We start from the raw sequence: 18,100 nt of genomic DNA, 5'->3' as shown, positions 1-18,100 counted from the left end.
GTGCCAGACCGGTCCTTGAACCCATATTTACCGCTTGTTGCCAGCGATCGCTTTACCATTAGGGCCGGACGGGGTGGCCGAGCGGTTCTAGGCGCTACAGTCTGGAACCGCGCGACCACTACGGTCGCAGGTTCGAATCCTGCCTCGGGCATGGATGTGTGTGATGCCCTTAGGTTAGTTAGGTTTAAGTAGTTCTAAGTTTTGGGGGAGTGATGACCTCAGAAGTTAAGTCCCATAGTGCCCAGAGCCATTTGAACCACTTTTTTTTACTATTAGGCTATCCGAGCACACTTCACAGGCAGATCCAAACTTCAATATGTCGTCAACCATGTGTCTACAATCTGCACTCGTACATCTGTTACGTATATTCCCATACAAGGGAGACATTTAATTGAAAGCCGCTTGGCCGGTGTCGGCGGATAAATACCGATACTGCAGAGTCTATGGTTTTCAGAAATACAATCGAATGTTCCTGCGGACGTGCCTGCATGTCCGATGGAACAGGCTCTGCAGCAACTACAGCAGTCACGAAATACACTCCTGGAAATGGAAAAAAGAACACATTGACACCGGTGTGTCAGGCCCACCATACTTGCTCCGGACACTGCGAGAGGGCTGTACAAGCAATGATCACACGCACGGCACAGCGGACACACCAGGAACCGCGGTGTTGGCCGTCGAATGGCGCTAGCTGCGCAGCATTTGTGCACCGCCGCCGTCAGTGTCAGCCAATTTGCCGTGGCATACGGAGCTCCATCGCAGTCTTTAACACTGGTAGCATGCCGCGACAGCGTGGACGTGAACCGTATGTGCAGTTGACGGACTTTGAGCGAGGGCGTATAGTGGGCATGCGGGAGGCCGGGTGGACGTACCGCCGAATTGCTCAACACGTGGGGCGTGAGGTCTCCACAGTACATCGATGTTGTCGCCAGTGGTCGGCGGAAGGTGCACGTGCCCGTCAACCTGGGACCGGACCGCAGCGACGCACGGATGCACGCCAAGGCCGTAGGATCCTACGCAGTGCCGTAGGGGACCGCACCGCCACTTCCCAGCAAATTAGGGACACTGTTGCTCCTGGGGTATCGGCGAGGACCATTCGCAACCGTCTCCATGAAGCTGGGCTACGGTCCCGCACACCGTTAGGCCGTCTTCCGCTCACGCCCCAACATCGTGCAGCCCGCCTCCAGTGGTGTCGCGACAGGCGTGAATGGAGGGACGAATGGAGACGTGTCGTCTTCAGCGATGAGAGTCGCTTCTGCCTTGGTGCCAATGATGGTCGTATGCGTGTTTGGCGCCGTGCAGGTGAGCGCCACAATCAGGACTGCATACGACCGAGGCACACAGGGCCAACACCCGGCATCATGGTGTGGGGAGCGATCTCCTACACTGGCCGTACACCACTGGTGATCGCCGAGGGGACACTGAATAGTGCACGGTACATCCAAACCGTCATCGAACCCATCGTTCTACCATTCCTAGACCGGCAAGGGAACTTGCTGTTCCAACAGGACAATGCACGTCCGCATGTATCCCGTGCCACCCAACGTGCTCTAGAAGGTGTAAGTCAACTACCCTGGCCAGCAAGATCTCCGGATCTGTCCCCCATTGAGCATGTTTGGGACTGGATGAAGCGTCGTCTCACGCGGTCTGCACGTCCAGCACGAACGCTGGTCCAACTGAGGCGCCAGGTGGAAATGGCATGGCAAGCCGTTCCACAGGACTACATCCAGCATCTCTACGATCGTCTCCATGGGAGAATAGCAGCCTGCATTGCTGCGAAAGGTGGATATACACTGTACTAGTGCCGACATTGTGCATGCTCTGTTGCCTGTGTCTATGTGCCTGTGGTTCTGTCAGTGTGATCATGTGATGTATCTGACCCCAGGAATGTGTCAATAAAGTTTCCCCTTCCTGGGACAATGAATTCACGGTGTTCTTATTTCAATTTCCAGGAGTGTACATGAAATGTATTCGCAGTCGCGACTATGGGCAACCATCAGCTGTATAATTCCATGTAAGGGAATATTCGCAATGGATGTACCAGTGCAGGTTGTAGAGACATTGTTGACGACATATAGAAGTTTGGTTCTGGCCTTTAGTTGTGCTCAGACTGGTAAGGTGACTGCTCGCAATAAATAGTGAAATCCGTGTTCGTGTCCCGGTCCGGCACAAATGATCATTGTCGTTATTCGTTTGTGAAGTTGATGGCTTTACATATTCGCAGCTGCGAATACATTTCATGTATTTCATAATGGCTACAGTCGCCGGAGTGCCTGCTCCTTCGTCCATGCTTGTATGTCCGGAGAAACATTACATCTTACTTCTGAACACCACAGGCACTGCACTATCGCACCCCTTCAAGCAGTCTGTTTTTCCTTGGCACGATGGCATCTCCCAGCAGGACAACGTGTCACACAGCTCGCAGTGGGTGTTCCGAAGAGCAGTGTGTTCAGTTTACCGTACTCCCCTGGCCGCCAAACTCGCCGAACGTAAATCCAACAGAAACGTATGGGACCACCTCGATCGGGCTGTTCGTGCCACGGACGCTCAACCGAGAAACACAGCGTTGCTGGCCACGACACTGATGTCGGCATGTCTCCACATTCCTGTCGGTAGCCGGCAGAATCTCACTGACTCTTTTCCTCCAGGTCTCGCAGCGTTCCGCGATGCCAAAGGTGGTGGGTCAAGTGTTTGACACGTGCTCACATTCTGCGTCTACATCTACATGGTTACTCCGCAATTCACATTTAAGTGCCTGGCAGAACCCAAAACTCTGTGCTCGCAGAGGTAGTTACCATACGTGTGGGTACAGTGTTGTCAGATTGCCACTCTTTAACGTCCTTTTTCTGCCGGATGTACTCGCCGGACGAAACTTTGTGAGAGACATTTTTCTTTTTTTTTCGCTGGCATGTGAGGAGTTGCGCTGAGAACCCCGAGTGCGCGAATTTCGCTTCACCCTGTATATTGTGGCCAAAGATGTAGGTATGTAATTATGCGTACCTTGCCCAGCCCAGTGTGGAGGCTCGCCGGACGTTGATGTGATCTGTACTGCTCCCGACGACAAGTCCAGCATCTTAATCATCTCGCTCGATCTGACTGAGCGACTGCACACTCAAAAATCAAGCGAGAACACTATCAAATTAAACCAAGTACTCGGCGTAGCCGGTATAATGTTAAGCTGTTACCCATTTTTCTTTATACTCGTACGGGCTTCGCTATCTCTAACATGGCTACAGTTCAGAGTATATTACAGAACCCTCACGGACACAAAAGAAATTTAGATGTGAAGATTGTTGTAAAAGCAACTTCAAAACCTTGACATTTTGTGAAATTCGAAGGTGGGGCCAACTGTTACAGTACTTACTTAAGAGGCGTAACACCAGACCAAAAACTGTTGCTCCCATATCAGGGTATCGTACAGCAATACTCCTAAAGAGAGGTTACCGTAAATTAACGACGATAACAGCTCAGTCGGAAGCTCCCGCCGGCGACACACGAGCGAATAGAAAGCGGCACTCGGTCAGTCCCATCACGTTGCAGATGGCACGTCCCTGCTCCAAACTCGACACAAGGGCAGCGTACGCGATCAGGCCAACGCGCGATGCCGCTAGCGTGAACAATGCGTCGTTTGCCGTCCATCAGATAAGTCGCCCCGCGCGGAATTACGACACCAGCGCTCGACGTGGTCGCTTTGCGTCCGGCGCCCACCGTAATGTCCTGTCAAATAACTGCCCTCAATATCACATTTAATTCCTGAGATAAGGGCACTGTTGTAGCTGGGAACTAAGGGGAAAAAAAGGAAACTGGATATACATCTGACTGGACGGCGATTAACTGGCTTTAGTCCTGTCGAAAAACTCTGTTCTTGCATTGTAGAGAAAAACAAACGTTGGCGTCGCGTAACCCTCCACATTGCGGTAGAACAGATGGATCCATGGCACATGTATAGATACTGAACGTCATTCCATAGCGAAGCCATCAGATTCCACGTGCTAACTTGGTTGGTAATTATTATGTGACAAATTTCGATGAGATAACATCACTTTATCCAACACGTATTGTGGATGAGTAGGAGAGACAACCAGTAATGATAGGATACAGCGTTAGTAGTGTCTTGCTTGACACAGTCACGTCGTTTAAATATCTGGGCGTAGCGCTGCAAAGCGATATGAAGTGGAGCGAGCATTTAAAGACTGTGGTAGGGAATGCGATTGGTCGACTTCGGTTCATTGGGAGAATTTTGGGAGACAGCATACAGGACAGTAGTGCGACCTGTTCTTGAGTACTGTTCGAGTGTTTGAGATCCGTACCAGAACAGACTAAAGAAAGATAAATCAGAGTTCGGCTGCTAAGTATGTTACCTGTAAGTTCGAGCAACATCCAAGTGTTACGGAGACGCTTCGGGATCTCAAATGTGAATCCCTGGAATGAAAGCGACGTTCTTCTCTAGAAACAGTACTGGAAAAATTTTGAGAACTGACATTGAAGCTGACTGCAGAACGATCCTACTGCCGCCAATATACATTTCGCGAAAGGACCACGAAGATAATACACTTGAAATTAGGGCTCATACGGAGGCATATAGATAAAGTCATTTTTATCTCACTGAAATACCTCAGCTCCATGAATAAGAGTCGCAGTGATCCAGAATTCTTAAATTTCTATCACAGATGCAAAAAGATCTACAGGAAGGTGCTGACTGTTGCAGAAAAGTCATTTAATGACAAAATAGTACATAATGCAGAGAATAAAAGCAAAACAGTCTGGGATGTTATAAGAAATGAAACTGGGAGAGGCAAAGAAATGCAGAATAACATACTGCTAAGGGAGGGAGATAAGGTAATAAATGATCCATAACACTTAGCAAACTATGTAAATGAGCATTTTTCAATTATTGCAGAGAAGCTACAGCAAAAATTCACCAAAACAAATATAACTCCGGTAAATAATGCTGCACTAAATACAATGATTTTACTTCCAACCACAGAGAATGAAGTCCATAAAACTGTTCAAAAACTAAAAAAAAAGTCAGTAGGATTGGCTTCCGAAATGCCTTCACAAAAGAAGACGAAGGAAATATTCTAGAATTAGAATCAAGAACAGCTGTCAACATGAGTAACGTAGAAGTAAATATCCTCGGAGTAATGAAGCAGCTCAAATCACTTAATAAAAGCATATCTTCTGATCCAATCTGTATACAAATTAGGTACCTTTCAGAGTATTCTGATGCATTAGCTCCACACTTAACAACCATATACAACTGTTCGCTCGACGAAAGATCCGTACCTAAAGACTGGAAAGATGCACAAGTCACACCAATATTCAAGAAAGGCTGTAGGAGTAATCCACGTAAATACAGGCCAATATCATTAACGCCGATATGCCACACGATTCTAGAACTTATATGGTGTTTGAACACTGTGAATTACCTCGAAGAAAACGGTCTATTGACACATGGTCAGCATTGGTTCGGAAAACATTGTTCTTGAGAAGCACAACTAGCTCTTTATTCGCATGAAGTGTTCAGTGCTATTGACAAGACATTTCAGATCGATTCCGTACTTCAGGATTTCCAGAAGGTTTTTGACACTGTGCCACACAAGAAGATTATAGTGAAATTGCTCTCTTATGGAATATCGTCTCAGTTATGTGACTGGATATGTGACTTCCTGTCAGAGAGGTAACAGTTCGTAGTAACTGACGGAAAGTAATCGCGTAAAACAGAAGTGATTTCTGGCGTTCCCCAAGGTAGTGTTATAGGCCCTTTGCTGTTTCTTATCTACATTAACGGTTTGGGAAACAATCTGAGCAGCCGTGTTTGCAGGTGACGCTGTCATTTATCGACTAATAATGTCATCAGAAGATCAAAACAAATCGCAAAATGATTTAGAAAAGATAACTGAACGGTGCGAAAAATGGCAGTTGACCCTAAATAACGAAAAGTGTGAGGTCATCCACATGAGTGCTAAAAGTAATCCGTTAAACTTCGGCTTCACAATAAATCTGTCAAATATAAAGGTCGCAAATTAGGAATTACAATTACGAACAACTTAAATTGGAACACATAGAAAATGTTGTGGGAAAGGCTAACCAAAGACTGCGTTTTATTGGCAGGACACTTAGAAAATGTAACAGATCTACTAACAAGGGAACCTCCCCATCGCACTCCCCTCAGATATAGTTATAAGCTGGCACAGTGGATAGGCCTTGAAAAACTAAACACAGATCAATCGAGAAAACAGGAAGAAGTTGTGTGGAACTATGAAAAAAATAAGCAAAATATACAAACTGAGTAGTCCATGCGCAAGATAGGCAACATCAAGGATAGTGTTAGTTTAGAAGCGCCGTGGTCCCGTAGTTAGCGTGAGCAGCTGCGGAATGAGAGGTCCTTGGTTCAGGTACTGCCTCGAGTGAAATATTTACTTTCTTTATTTTCACAAAGTTGTGATCTGCTCGTTCGTTCATTGACGTCTCTGTTCACTGTAACAAGTTTAGTGTCTGTGTTTTGCGACCGCACCGCAAAACTGTGCGATTAGTAGACGAAAGGACGTGCCTCTCCAATGAGAACCGAAAACATTTGATCGCAAAGTCATAGGTCAACCGATTCCTCCTCAGGAAAACACGTCTGATATATTCTATACGACACTGGTGACGGCATGCGCGTCACATGACAGGAATATGTTGTCGACCCACCTAACTTCTACACTTGGCGAATGGGTAAAAAGATTCTTCTACCTTGCTCACGAAATTCCAATCATCAACTTTCTCTTTCTAATACGAAAATATTTTGCTGACACCGATCTACATAGGGAGAAACGATCACCACAATAAAATAAGGGAAATCAGAGCTCGTATGGAAAGATATAGATGTTCGTTTTTTCTGCGCGCTATACGAGATTGGAATAATAGATAATTGTGAAGGTGGTTCGATGAACCCTCTGCCAGGCACTTAAATGTGATTTTCAGAGTATTCTTGTAGATGTAGACGTAGATGAAGTACCAATGTGTGAACTGAAACAATGCACAGAGGTCATAAAGACCCCTTAACAAATATAATAAATGAATCCTTCACATCAGGGACATTTCCAGAGCAATTAAATCAGGCAAGAGTTGTGCCTTTGCATAAGAAAGGTAATGCAGAAGACATAGAAAATTACGGCCCCATTTCCCTGGTGTTACCATTCTCAAAAATAATAGAAGCAATTATGAAAGACAGATTAATGTATTACATGAATAAATACAATCTTTTAAGCAAATTACAGTTTGGTTTCCGAAGTGGTAAAAACGCGGAGCCAGCCTTAGTAGAATTCACAAAGGTTGTACTTGATGCTCTTGAAAAAGATGAGTGTGCCACAGCCACATTTTTAGATCTTTCTGAGGCCTTTGATGCAGCTGACCACAAGATTCTATCAAATAAATTAGAAGTATTAGGAATAAGAGGGGTATCTAATGACTGGTTTCGATCATACCTAGCAGATAGCGTACATAGAGTAGAGATAATACATACTACAAATAGATCTAAACATTTAGTAAAACAGTTATCAGAACCAAAATACATTAATATAGGGGTTTCGCAAGGTAGCATATTAGGACCAGTACTATTCCTGATATACATAAATGATTTTCCCAGTAGTGTTACTCATCGAAAAAATTCTCTTCACTGACAACAGCAATATTATAGTCACTGAGAAAACAAGAGAACTCCTTGTAGAAAAAGCAAACGAAACCCTCAAGAAAGTTTACGATTGGTCAATAAGCAATAAAGTGATTGAACATAAAGAAAACTAATGCCGTGAATTTGTTTTAAGAGGGAAAGTGACAATGTTAAATTAAATGTAGATGGCATCTCTATAAACTGTGAAACAAATGCAAAATTTCTAGAGATGAACATTGTTCCTCAGTTGAAGTGTTGAGAACACACGAAGGTACTTGCAAACAGTATGTCATGAGCATGTTATGCACTTAGAATCCTATCATCAGTGTGTAACATGCAGTGTCTGTTAGTTACATATTATTCATATGTACATTCAGTTCTTAGCTATGACATTCTTTTTTGGGGAACAAATGCACAAAATATAAATACAATTTTCAAACTAAAGAAAAGAGCCATAAGAAACATAACCAAAATTGGTAGTCCAGCTCAATGTAAGGATCTGTTCAAAACACTGGGGGTTTTAACTGCTCTGTGTGAATACATTTGGCAGTCAGTTGTTCACATAAAAAATAACGCTGGTAATTACTGCACAAACAGTTCTGCCCATGCCATGGAACAAGAGCTAGACTGAACTTACATTTTCCATGGAAAAATAAACATAATACTCTACCAATGAATAAAACTGCACAATAAATTACGAAAAGAGGTAAAAGAAATTGCAAAAATACACTTATTTAAAAAGGCAGCTAAAAAGTACCTGTTATGCAATACATTTTATACATTGAAGGATTACTTACGTAAAACAGAGTAAGGGTTTGGTAAAAAATGTCATACAAATAAATAATAATAATGATTATAAAACATCCAACATTCCACATAACAACTTCACACTTCGTTTTTTCCTTCTTTTTTCCTTCTCTAGAAAAACTTACTCCCAAACTATGCATTGCGCAATACTAACACCTCTTCCTCTTTCTGAGCCCAACATCGCACTCATTATAGAGGGATACTGACTCAGTTTTTCAGGATACAAATGGGAAGTTGTGGTACAGATAATGGCCCAGAGATCACCAGGGTGCGTGTGTTTGTGTGTGTAGTGAGTGAAGTGTTGTGAAACAATGTGTGTATAGTGTGTGCAATGACTGATAGATATGAGTGAATAGTGTGGCATTACATTATTTAATAAGTTAATTGTAAAAAAGGTATTGTATACCAGGAGTAAATCTAATCATTGTCTCTAACTAGGAATTTGCAAATGTATGTGTATACGAATTAGCTTCTAAATACTTTGACATATCCTATATCCTTGTAGAAAGAGATCTACAGATCAATAAAGCTACTGCTACTACTACTACTACTACTACTACTACACTATATTTGGAAGAGTAAAGCGAAAGACTAGCAGTTACCCTCGGCTACCTACTGTGCGGTGGTTTGGGGAGTAGGAGTGTATATTTAGATGTAGATGTAATTATTCACAATTGATTAAGAGAAAGTAAATCCAGATGACTGAACCAGGATTGTCAGCCAGTATCTTCCAACACATGTGACTATTACTGTAACATTGCTTGCTGTACAGAGATTTTCGAAATGTACCCGCTTGTATTCCTTTAGAAAATGGAAACTAACAATAATTTCACATTACAGATGTACAGTAGATTTCATATTGTCACGTCCTAACCACATTTAAATACAGATCTGAAAGTATGGTCGTCAACTAAGAACAACCCTTAGTACTGAAAGCATGTTTGTTACAGACACCAAAACGCAGCCTGGACAGATACGAACTCCTCAACGGAGACTGCTGCTATTTATACAGACAACAAATATTTCAGTTTATTCAGACGTTACAAACACAAGAAATTTCAATAACTTTCCAGAATTGATATATAATAAGAAACAAATATTTGCGGGTGATGGGGTTGAACTGGTGGTCCGCCTACCAGCCACCAACGCTAAACGTTACTCCGCTCGCCGCAGTATTACATCGAATATTTCCTATATGGTATACTTTATTAAGTTCGGCAATTAACTCTCTAGAATGAAAGCAGCGTAAAGTAGTGTGCGGTCGTAATCGCGAAATGTTTCACCGGAGGTCACGGCCGTGGAAACCTATGCTTACTCAGAAGTTAGTGTAACTAATTTCAGACGAAATTTGTAAATTTGTGGTAAGGTCTTATGAGACCAAACTACTGAGGCCACCATCGGTCCCTAAACTTACACACTACTTAATCTAACTTAAACTAACATACGCTGAGGACGACACAGACATCCATGCCCGAGGGAGGTCTCGAACCACCGTCGGAGGGTGGGGGGGGGGGGGGGGGAGGGGAGGATCTAAGACGAACTGCAACGACCAAACAGGTGCTAAAAGTAACAAAAAAGTCAATTTTGGAACTATGCTCCACATCTAGGATAAGCTGTAGCAATTAAGTCAATATTCTAAGCCTACTACAGTAAATGTGAGTCATTCATTACTGAAATAAAATCATAGCTATGGAATGACAATAAGTTTATCTTGATACTTCGTTAAAGTTTCAAAAATATGTTGGAGAGTGAAAATGGGGTATATGAAGTCATAGCGCCCATACGCAGCAGTGAAATGCCAGTGCCTTTACGTTTATCAGTTGAGTACTCGAATTGACCAAGTCAGTAAATGAGAGATGCTGTGTTGTTCGCAGAAGGAAATTAACTGCAGTGCATCTGTCAATGATAGCGCAATGACTTGCTAACTCTTCGCGGTTAGACATGTTTTTTGTAACGGGAACTGGCAACTGACTCACTAGTAATTAAAGAATGAATCCCCGTTCAACTTAGGCTTCTTTAGTAACTTCTCTGTTTCTGCATTCTGCGGTCTTTTTGCACGTTATAGTTCATCGTTGACAGATGGGAAGATATTACCACGAATGCTCAGTAATTGTTCGTGCGCTGTTTATTTACAGACTGTTCCGTTTTCAGAATGGGTATCAGCTAACTGTGTACGCGGAACATAAATTTTCGTAGTAAGGTAAGAAACGTTCTTACGAACTTCTATGACAGAACATATAAGAATGGACGAACTGCATATTGCATTTAACCTCATGCCGCCTGTGACCCACTCAGTCGAAGCGTTTCCATATCACTGCTCCTTCTCAAAAGTCCGAGTAACAGCTCTACAGTAGCTGGAGAGTTTTGTGGATTAAAAAACGAGAAACTTATTTCACTAGTGTCCAGTTTCTGGTGTTTACAGCATCGTGAACTTCTCGAAATTGCGCGACGTTTCGAAGACTGTCACTTTGATTCTGTGTCACACCCCTCTTCCCGACTTCCTAGACACCGTTCACATAACGAGGGCTCACATGTCTTGACATTTCGCCGGGAGATGAAGAGTGACACTTAATGCAACAGGGAGCCTTGCCGACGAATTTATCTAGGAATTCAACTTCATGCTTGTCCAACCTGGTGGTAAAGGGACAGAGTCATACCCTACTTCACTTCCGTGACATATATATATATATTCTTTGTGGACGCCTATGACAACTAATGTGATGACCCTGCAGTTTATATTCCAAAGTAGTGTGATCTATTCCGTTATATGTAGTTTAGTCTGCATTGTGTGTCAGGGCCCTCTGTGAGTATCTTCCTATTTCAGACCTGCGTCTGATAGAAACTCAATACTGGGTGTTAGACTACTATTCACTTTATAAAGTGGAAGGCGTAATAATCTGATCTCCACGTAACGTGTACTACTCCGACCCAAAAGTAGGAATATTGCGTTTTTAACTTAATATTTAATAAGACATATCAGTGCGTAACTGTCTTTATTCTGGAACAAGTTTTGTCGAACACGACCATCTCAATGGGACTAGGCAGCAGTTAAACTGCTATAGATGTGTCTCTGTGCTTCGCTGGAAAACAAAAACCGTCGTGCTCCTGCAAACCTTCACAGAAAATGATATGTTGAAATGCCTAGAGCAATAGAAAGAGCGTGATGTTTAGTAGGATAAAATTGCTGCTACTCTCAAGGCGAATATCAATCAGTACTTGCCGGTAGGAAAACAAGCTTGCATCGTTAGTTCGGTTTCTTTTGTAACAGATCACGGATACGGCATTTTACAGCGAATAGAGGACATGTTACAGACGTACAGATCAGGGTCCATAACTTCTCACGATAAATGAATCAGTAACTACATCAGAGGGAGGGGACTGGTGGCCTCATTACAAGAATACCTTGTCAGTATCATCTGCAAAAAAGTTTACGGCGACGAACAGGTCAGTCCTGTTGATCATTGCAGGGGAGTTTCTTCCGTTCCTGGTGTTTCAGGGTTCGAATCGGATGCGTTTGTCTCCGTATATCCTGTAGTGATTTTATTTAGACTTCTCTTTTCGTTGTTTCTGTGTTCGTCAGTTACTGGAATCTGTAGTTGCCGAATAGCCTTAGCCATCAGCTGGTGTGGTGAAGCTAATGATGCTCGGCGCCGGATTTTTCCACCGAGCACCCACATCTTATTATTTGCGAAAACCGGAGTTTTCGCGGAGAAGTTGCTGGCAAAGAGGCCGACAAGTAGATGTGCTGGGCGACAAGTGCAACCGTGTTTAGGAGAAGCATTCGATCGATGGAAATTGCTACACAAAGAGATACTAAAACAGCAGAAAACTAATAATGATATGTTTTCTGGGATAATATGGGTTGCTGCTATTGATTACCGTGAAAGACCTACGGTAAAGCTGGAAATTCTACTCAAGTATCAGATGCATGAAAAGTGCAAAAGAAAATGCCTAGGTATCAAAGCGTAAAAGAAACATTGTTTCATAAAAGCAGTGAGGTCCAGTCGAAGTGGAAATCTTGCACTTTCTGATCATCCAGCTTTGGCAGGCTGTGGCTTCTGCCTGCACCGACATTAAAGGAAATTCGTGGCTAATAGACGTTCTGAGGTGAATGAAGAAGATGCTGCAGTCGCCTAGGGTGTTTTTCAGATGTTCCAGATAATTAATGGAGGGAGTAAGTCACCTAAAATGTGATTAGGTAGTGAAAGGTATTTTTTTTGTTTAAAACTCCTTTTTCTGTTGCTATGCCAATACATCTGACCACGAGAAAAAAGAAGAAATGACTTACCAAATCGTGACTGAGAGTGTTTTATTCTAATGGCAGCAGATCTTAATTCGACCTCGTGAAACCAAGAAAAAGATGATGGCGTCACTTGTCAAAGTCGTTAAATGTTGTCGTTTCGCTTAAGGCTGTCAAATATTATATTAACTTTTATTTATTGCTATAGTGATTTTGCGCATTATGCATTTTCAGGAAGCTGGAAGTGCACCACAAATATTATTTGCGGTATGCTTGCAGTTCCCTAAACATGAGACACTCGAAATTTTAAACCTAGTAAATATAAATTTAGGAAATATTTGGGAGCCGTAAGTGGAAACGACATTGTTTAGTAATTTCACGACTGCCATGCTCCTATCCTTCATCAGCCAGATACTTATTGTTGTGTATGTACTGGCTGGACGTTAACGTAGTGAGGCTGTACCTGTGTTTTAGGTTACTCATTGCTAGCGTCAGAACAATAATGCACGAGGACTTTGTAAAAAAGCACTTTAAGATTTTGGAGGAAGATCGTTGCTTAAGAACAGTAGATTAAGCTAATGACATCCTCGGCGCTGTTGGAAACATATTACAGGTGTATACGTAATGGCGAAGATGACGCAAAGGGAGTTATTTAGCGCGATTACCGCGCGTGTCGAAGCGACACCGGTTGCCGGGAGACGAGAACTCCAAGGCCGGCCCGGCGATGCCGTCTGTCTGTACACACTACACTACACTGGCTGCCTTTCACTGCCGCCGCTACGCCACGTTGCGCCGAAGCCAAACGTCCACCTTTGTAACAACGGTCTTTCCTTTGTCGGTAGTCCTTCAATTCATATCCTGTTCAGACTCTTCAAATCGGAACCCTGTACAGTCCCAGCACAAATTACACTTCATATCAAAATTATCCGGACACGCATTAGTGAATATCAATATGGGGTATGTCTACACTTCGGCTTCATGAAATCTCTAACTCTGCCGGGGACGCTTGCAGTCACGTGTATGAACGTCTGCAGAGAAATGACAGCCCATTGTACCTCAAGACTCGAAAATCAGAGAAGGTAGTGGTGTCGACGTTGGGCTCTGGAGTGAAGTCGACGTTCTGGCTCATCCCATAGTGTAAGTAGGCTGTTTACGTTTTTATGTTGGTAACGCCATGTAGCGCTCTGTATGAAAATCACTGGCTGTGCTGTGTGCAGTCTGTGGCTGGTTTGCGTTGTTGGAATTTGCTATTGTAGTGTTGGGCAGTCGGCTGTTAACAGTGCGTAGCGTTGCGCAGTTGGAGGTGAGCCGCCAGCAGTGGTGGATGTGGGGAGAGAGATGGCGGAGTTTTGAGAGCGGACGATCTGGACGTGTGTCCATCAGAGACAGTAAATTTGTAAGACTGAATGTCATGAACTGATATATATATATATATATATATATATATATATATATATATATATATATATATATATATATATATTATGACTTTTGAACACTATTAAGGTAAATACATTGTTTGTTCTTTATCAGAATCTTTCATTTGCTAACTATGCCTGTCAGTAGTTAGTGACTTCAGTAGTTAGAATCTTTTATTTAGCTGGCAGTATTGGCGCTAGCTGTATTGCAGTAGTTCGAGTAACGAAGATTTTTGTGAGGTAAGTGATTCATGAAAGATATAGGTTATTGTTAGTCAGGGTCATTCTTTTGTAGGGATTATTAAAAGTCAGATTGCGTTGCGCTAAAAATATTGTGTGTCAGTTTAGTGTTGATCAGAATAAGTAAAGAGAGTAATGTCTGAGTACGCTCAGTTTTCCTCAGCTGTTTGAAAAGCAAATAATGTAAGAGGTTTATCAGCACAGTCATTCATAAATTTTTCTAAGGGGATGTTTCAATAGGTACAGCACTGGCTTCCGTTCAGGGCTCTGAGCAGGCCAATACAGTTCAGAAATCTTATTGTCTACAAACCACAGCCTCACAGATGCTTCTTTGTAACAGGGTGCATTGTCATACTGATACAAATAATCATCATCGCCAACTGTACTGTAGCCTACACAGCACACAATGCTTTAGATGTGTTCGCGTCCTTGCGCATTGGGTGACTTGGGTGTGTAGATGAGGTGCCAGCTCCCTGCAGCGATCTACCAAGGCCTCACTGCTACCATTCCACGACGAGTCGCCGCTGTCATACGTGCCAAAGGTGGACATACTGGCTGTTAGGTAGGTGGTCATAATGTTCTGTCTGATCTGTGTATATGCCTCGGACGACGCATACTTGCTTTTGCGTGCCAACGAGATTCTCAGAATGTTTGTCTCTTCCGTTCCGTTTGTTTAACTACAATTCTACACCATCTTTCCGACCAAAGTCCAGGCCTGATGAAAATATTCACCGTCAGTCTTAATGGCCAATGAAAGGCAGTAGAAAAAAAAATTGCGTTCAATCTCTTCGCTATTTTGTGACTGAATATTCTTTCAGCATTGAACACCTTTGCAAACTTGATGAAATTTTTTTCCCTTGGAATAAACTACATTCAACTGGCTGATCACGAAGGTCGAAGCTTGAGCTTTTATGAAAGTTTGATTTTCACCCTTAAGCCGTTAAACTTTTCCTCTACACCTAAAAAAATTAAGTTAAGTGCCAGTATGGCTTCTGAATACAAAAAAATCGTACTTGGACGCAAAGGTATTACAGACTGCATTATAACACTGAGCTGAACTAGTAATTCGAGTTGACTGATATCCAATCTCATTGCTTGATCTATACTAACGGCATGTGAAAAGGCACAGCACAGACAATACCGCGGCTGTCTTCGCCTTCTTTGTACACCGAATCAGTACTTATCTTTTTTTCTCAAGGCGTCACCTTTAATTTGATTCGTAGTATTTCTGGACACAGTGTGCTGTCCATTTTGTCTATCTGGTTTCTCCTTAACTTGTTCTATAAAATGGCTGTTCAGGTTTTTTTGTGTATCGTGTTACATATTATGTTATATCTTAAGAAATTCATTTCCACTTTCCGTTTATTTTAAAACCTACCGCACACTTCCATAAAGACCCAATGGACAACCATCTTAGAAAAGTTTTATTCCTGTTTCCCCTAGTGATTTCCTTTTTATTTATTTATTTATTTATTTTAATTGATGATTTCTAACAGTTCCACCTCGTGTTGTACGTCACTCTGATCTATAACTTTATTAATTATAGCAGTATTTAAAAAAGGAAATCAATATTTTTCTTTCTAAAATGAGGTTTCTAATTATATCTAATGCTGGTAATGTTCATATATCCATAATTGCATTTCAGTCTCTGTAATATTGTTTACTGTTATCAGCAACAGCAAGTGACTTCAACAATGAGACTCATGCATGTGCAGATCATATTAATAACTAAATACCCAACGCTTAAATCACCGTCGTTAAACGAGAACATAATTGAACTACCCCTCTGCCTCGCGTCTTTATTTATTGGTACCACACGTCGTTAGCTACCATCAATATCGCTTGCAGTAGGTTACTATAGTTTGATTTTACATTCATTTAGTACCTCTTCATTTTACATATTCTTCGACAGTACCTCAAAGCATCCGTTCCTTTAGATCTACAGTTTCAGAAACTTCATCCACAGTTGCATACAATATTGAAAGTAGTTTGGCTTTTTTACTCAAAAAACTTTTCCTAGCAAACACGTACCTACCATTGATATTGTCTTTGATTCAGACATCGCTTTTATTTCTGTCATCCTCTGTAATCTTGCTTCCTACACTGGCGAAATCTTCGTCTTTTTCTAATACCGTACCGTCCTCAGTTTTGATATTAAGAAGTCTCTATTCTATTTCTACCACTTTTCATTACTCTCGTCTTAACATTTTATGTTATTTAGCAACATTCTGTCCTAATTATGCTGTCCATCCAATTCAAGATATCTAAGTGTTCTTTCCTTTCGACCGTAAGGAGTATATGATATGTAGACTTTCACATTGGCATCCTTTCCCTTTGCAATTATACCAGACTTCCAATCCTTTTTTTCCCCCTTCTTCCTGCAGCATTTGTTCGACGGACATGATATGGCTGAGCTGCAACCTTCCCTTACGGCATTCTGACCTCAAATACTACTATCTTGACCATCTACGTTTGTTACTCTCGCTTCGCCAAATGATACACAAATGATATCCTCTAAATTACACTGGGAGTTATATGTTTTCTCTTACATTATGAAACATCTTTCAAACAGTGTGGAACCAAGGAGAGTTTCTTAGTTGCATTGACTTTGATTTCCGATTGTATTAACACAGACATACAAGTTGTTTCCTCGCCACGAGTCATTAACAGTACTACAGTTTTAAAAACCAATACCCAAGCTTAAGTACTTTTTTCTTGACAAGTCTGGTTGACATATGAAGTTGTATTTTTTTACAGACTATTTTATCCATGAATATTACATCATATTTCATACGCAGAGATATCTTTATGTAATCGATGCTAACGAGTCCTCTCGACGCTTTTATACCAACTCTAAATTCGTAAATAATGACGACAGTTAATGTAACACAAAATTCATAAATTCGTAACGTATTCAAAGCAATTTTGTGGAGTGAAACTGCTGACTGCGACGCAAGGCGGTTATTAATTATACATACATTCCTCGTTTGCCAACAGACGTCTACCGCCGTCTGTTGTGCAATAGCTAAATTTATGCACATTAATTTTTTAAACACTCCTTATATCCTTTCTGTTGTCTTTGCTAAAAACACCCTTTAAGTTCTTGAAGAGCTCAACTGTCTTGGAACCGAGCGACGTGGCGCAGTGGTTAGCTCACTGGACTCGCATTCGAGAGGACGACGGCTCAAACCCGTGTCCGGCCATCCTGATTTAGTTTTTCATTGATTTCCCTAGATCGTTTCAGGCAAATGCCGGGATGGTGCCTTTGAAAGGGCACGGCCGATTTCCTTCCCCATCCTACCCTTAACCGAGCTTGTGCTCCGTCTCTAATGACCTCGTTGTCTACGGGACGTTAAACACAAATCTCCTCCTCCTCCTCCTCCTCCCCCTCCTCCTGCCTTGAATTCGAATCTATCTACAGTAAAACGTGCATCACTTCGGATAGTCTGGCTACACCTTCTTAAAACGCAGTCCATTTTCATTAACCATTCTGTAATAGTTTTGGATCAGTCTACTGAATTCTGTTTTTGGGACTACTTATTGGCGCTACATCGTCTGCATTGGCAAGTTTACTAATGTTTACACCCCATAGTTGGCTCATATCTGACTTATTGCTAGTAAATTCTCTATCGACATTCTCAAAGACGAGGAAATAATACAGTTGAAATGCTGTCGACTTGTCTCGGGCGAGACTACATGTTCTCCGGCTTAAATGCAGCACGCAGATTGTAACAACACAAG

The sequence above is a fragment of the Schistocerca nitens genome, chromosome 2 (genome assembly GCF_023898315.1).
Source record: "Schistocerca nitens isolate TAMUIC-IGC-003100 chromosome 2, iqSchNite1.1, whole genome shotgun sequence".
Lineage (NCBI taxonomy): Eukaryota > Metazoa > Arthropoda > Insecta > Orthoptera > Acrididae > Schistocerca > Schistocerca nitens.
This window is presented reverse-complemented; position numbering follows the sequence as displayed.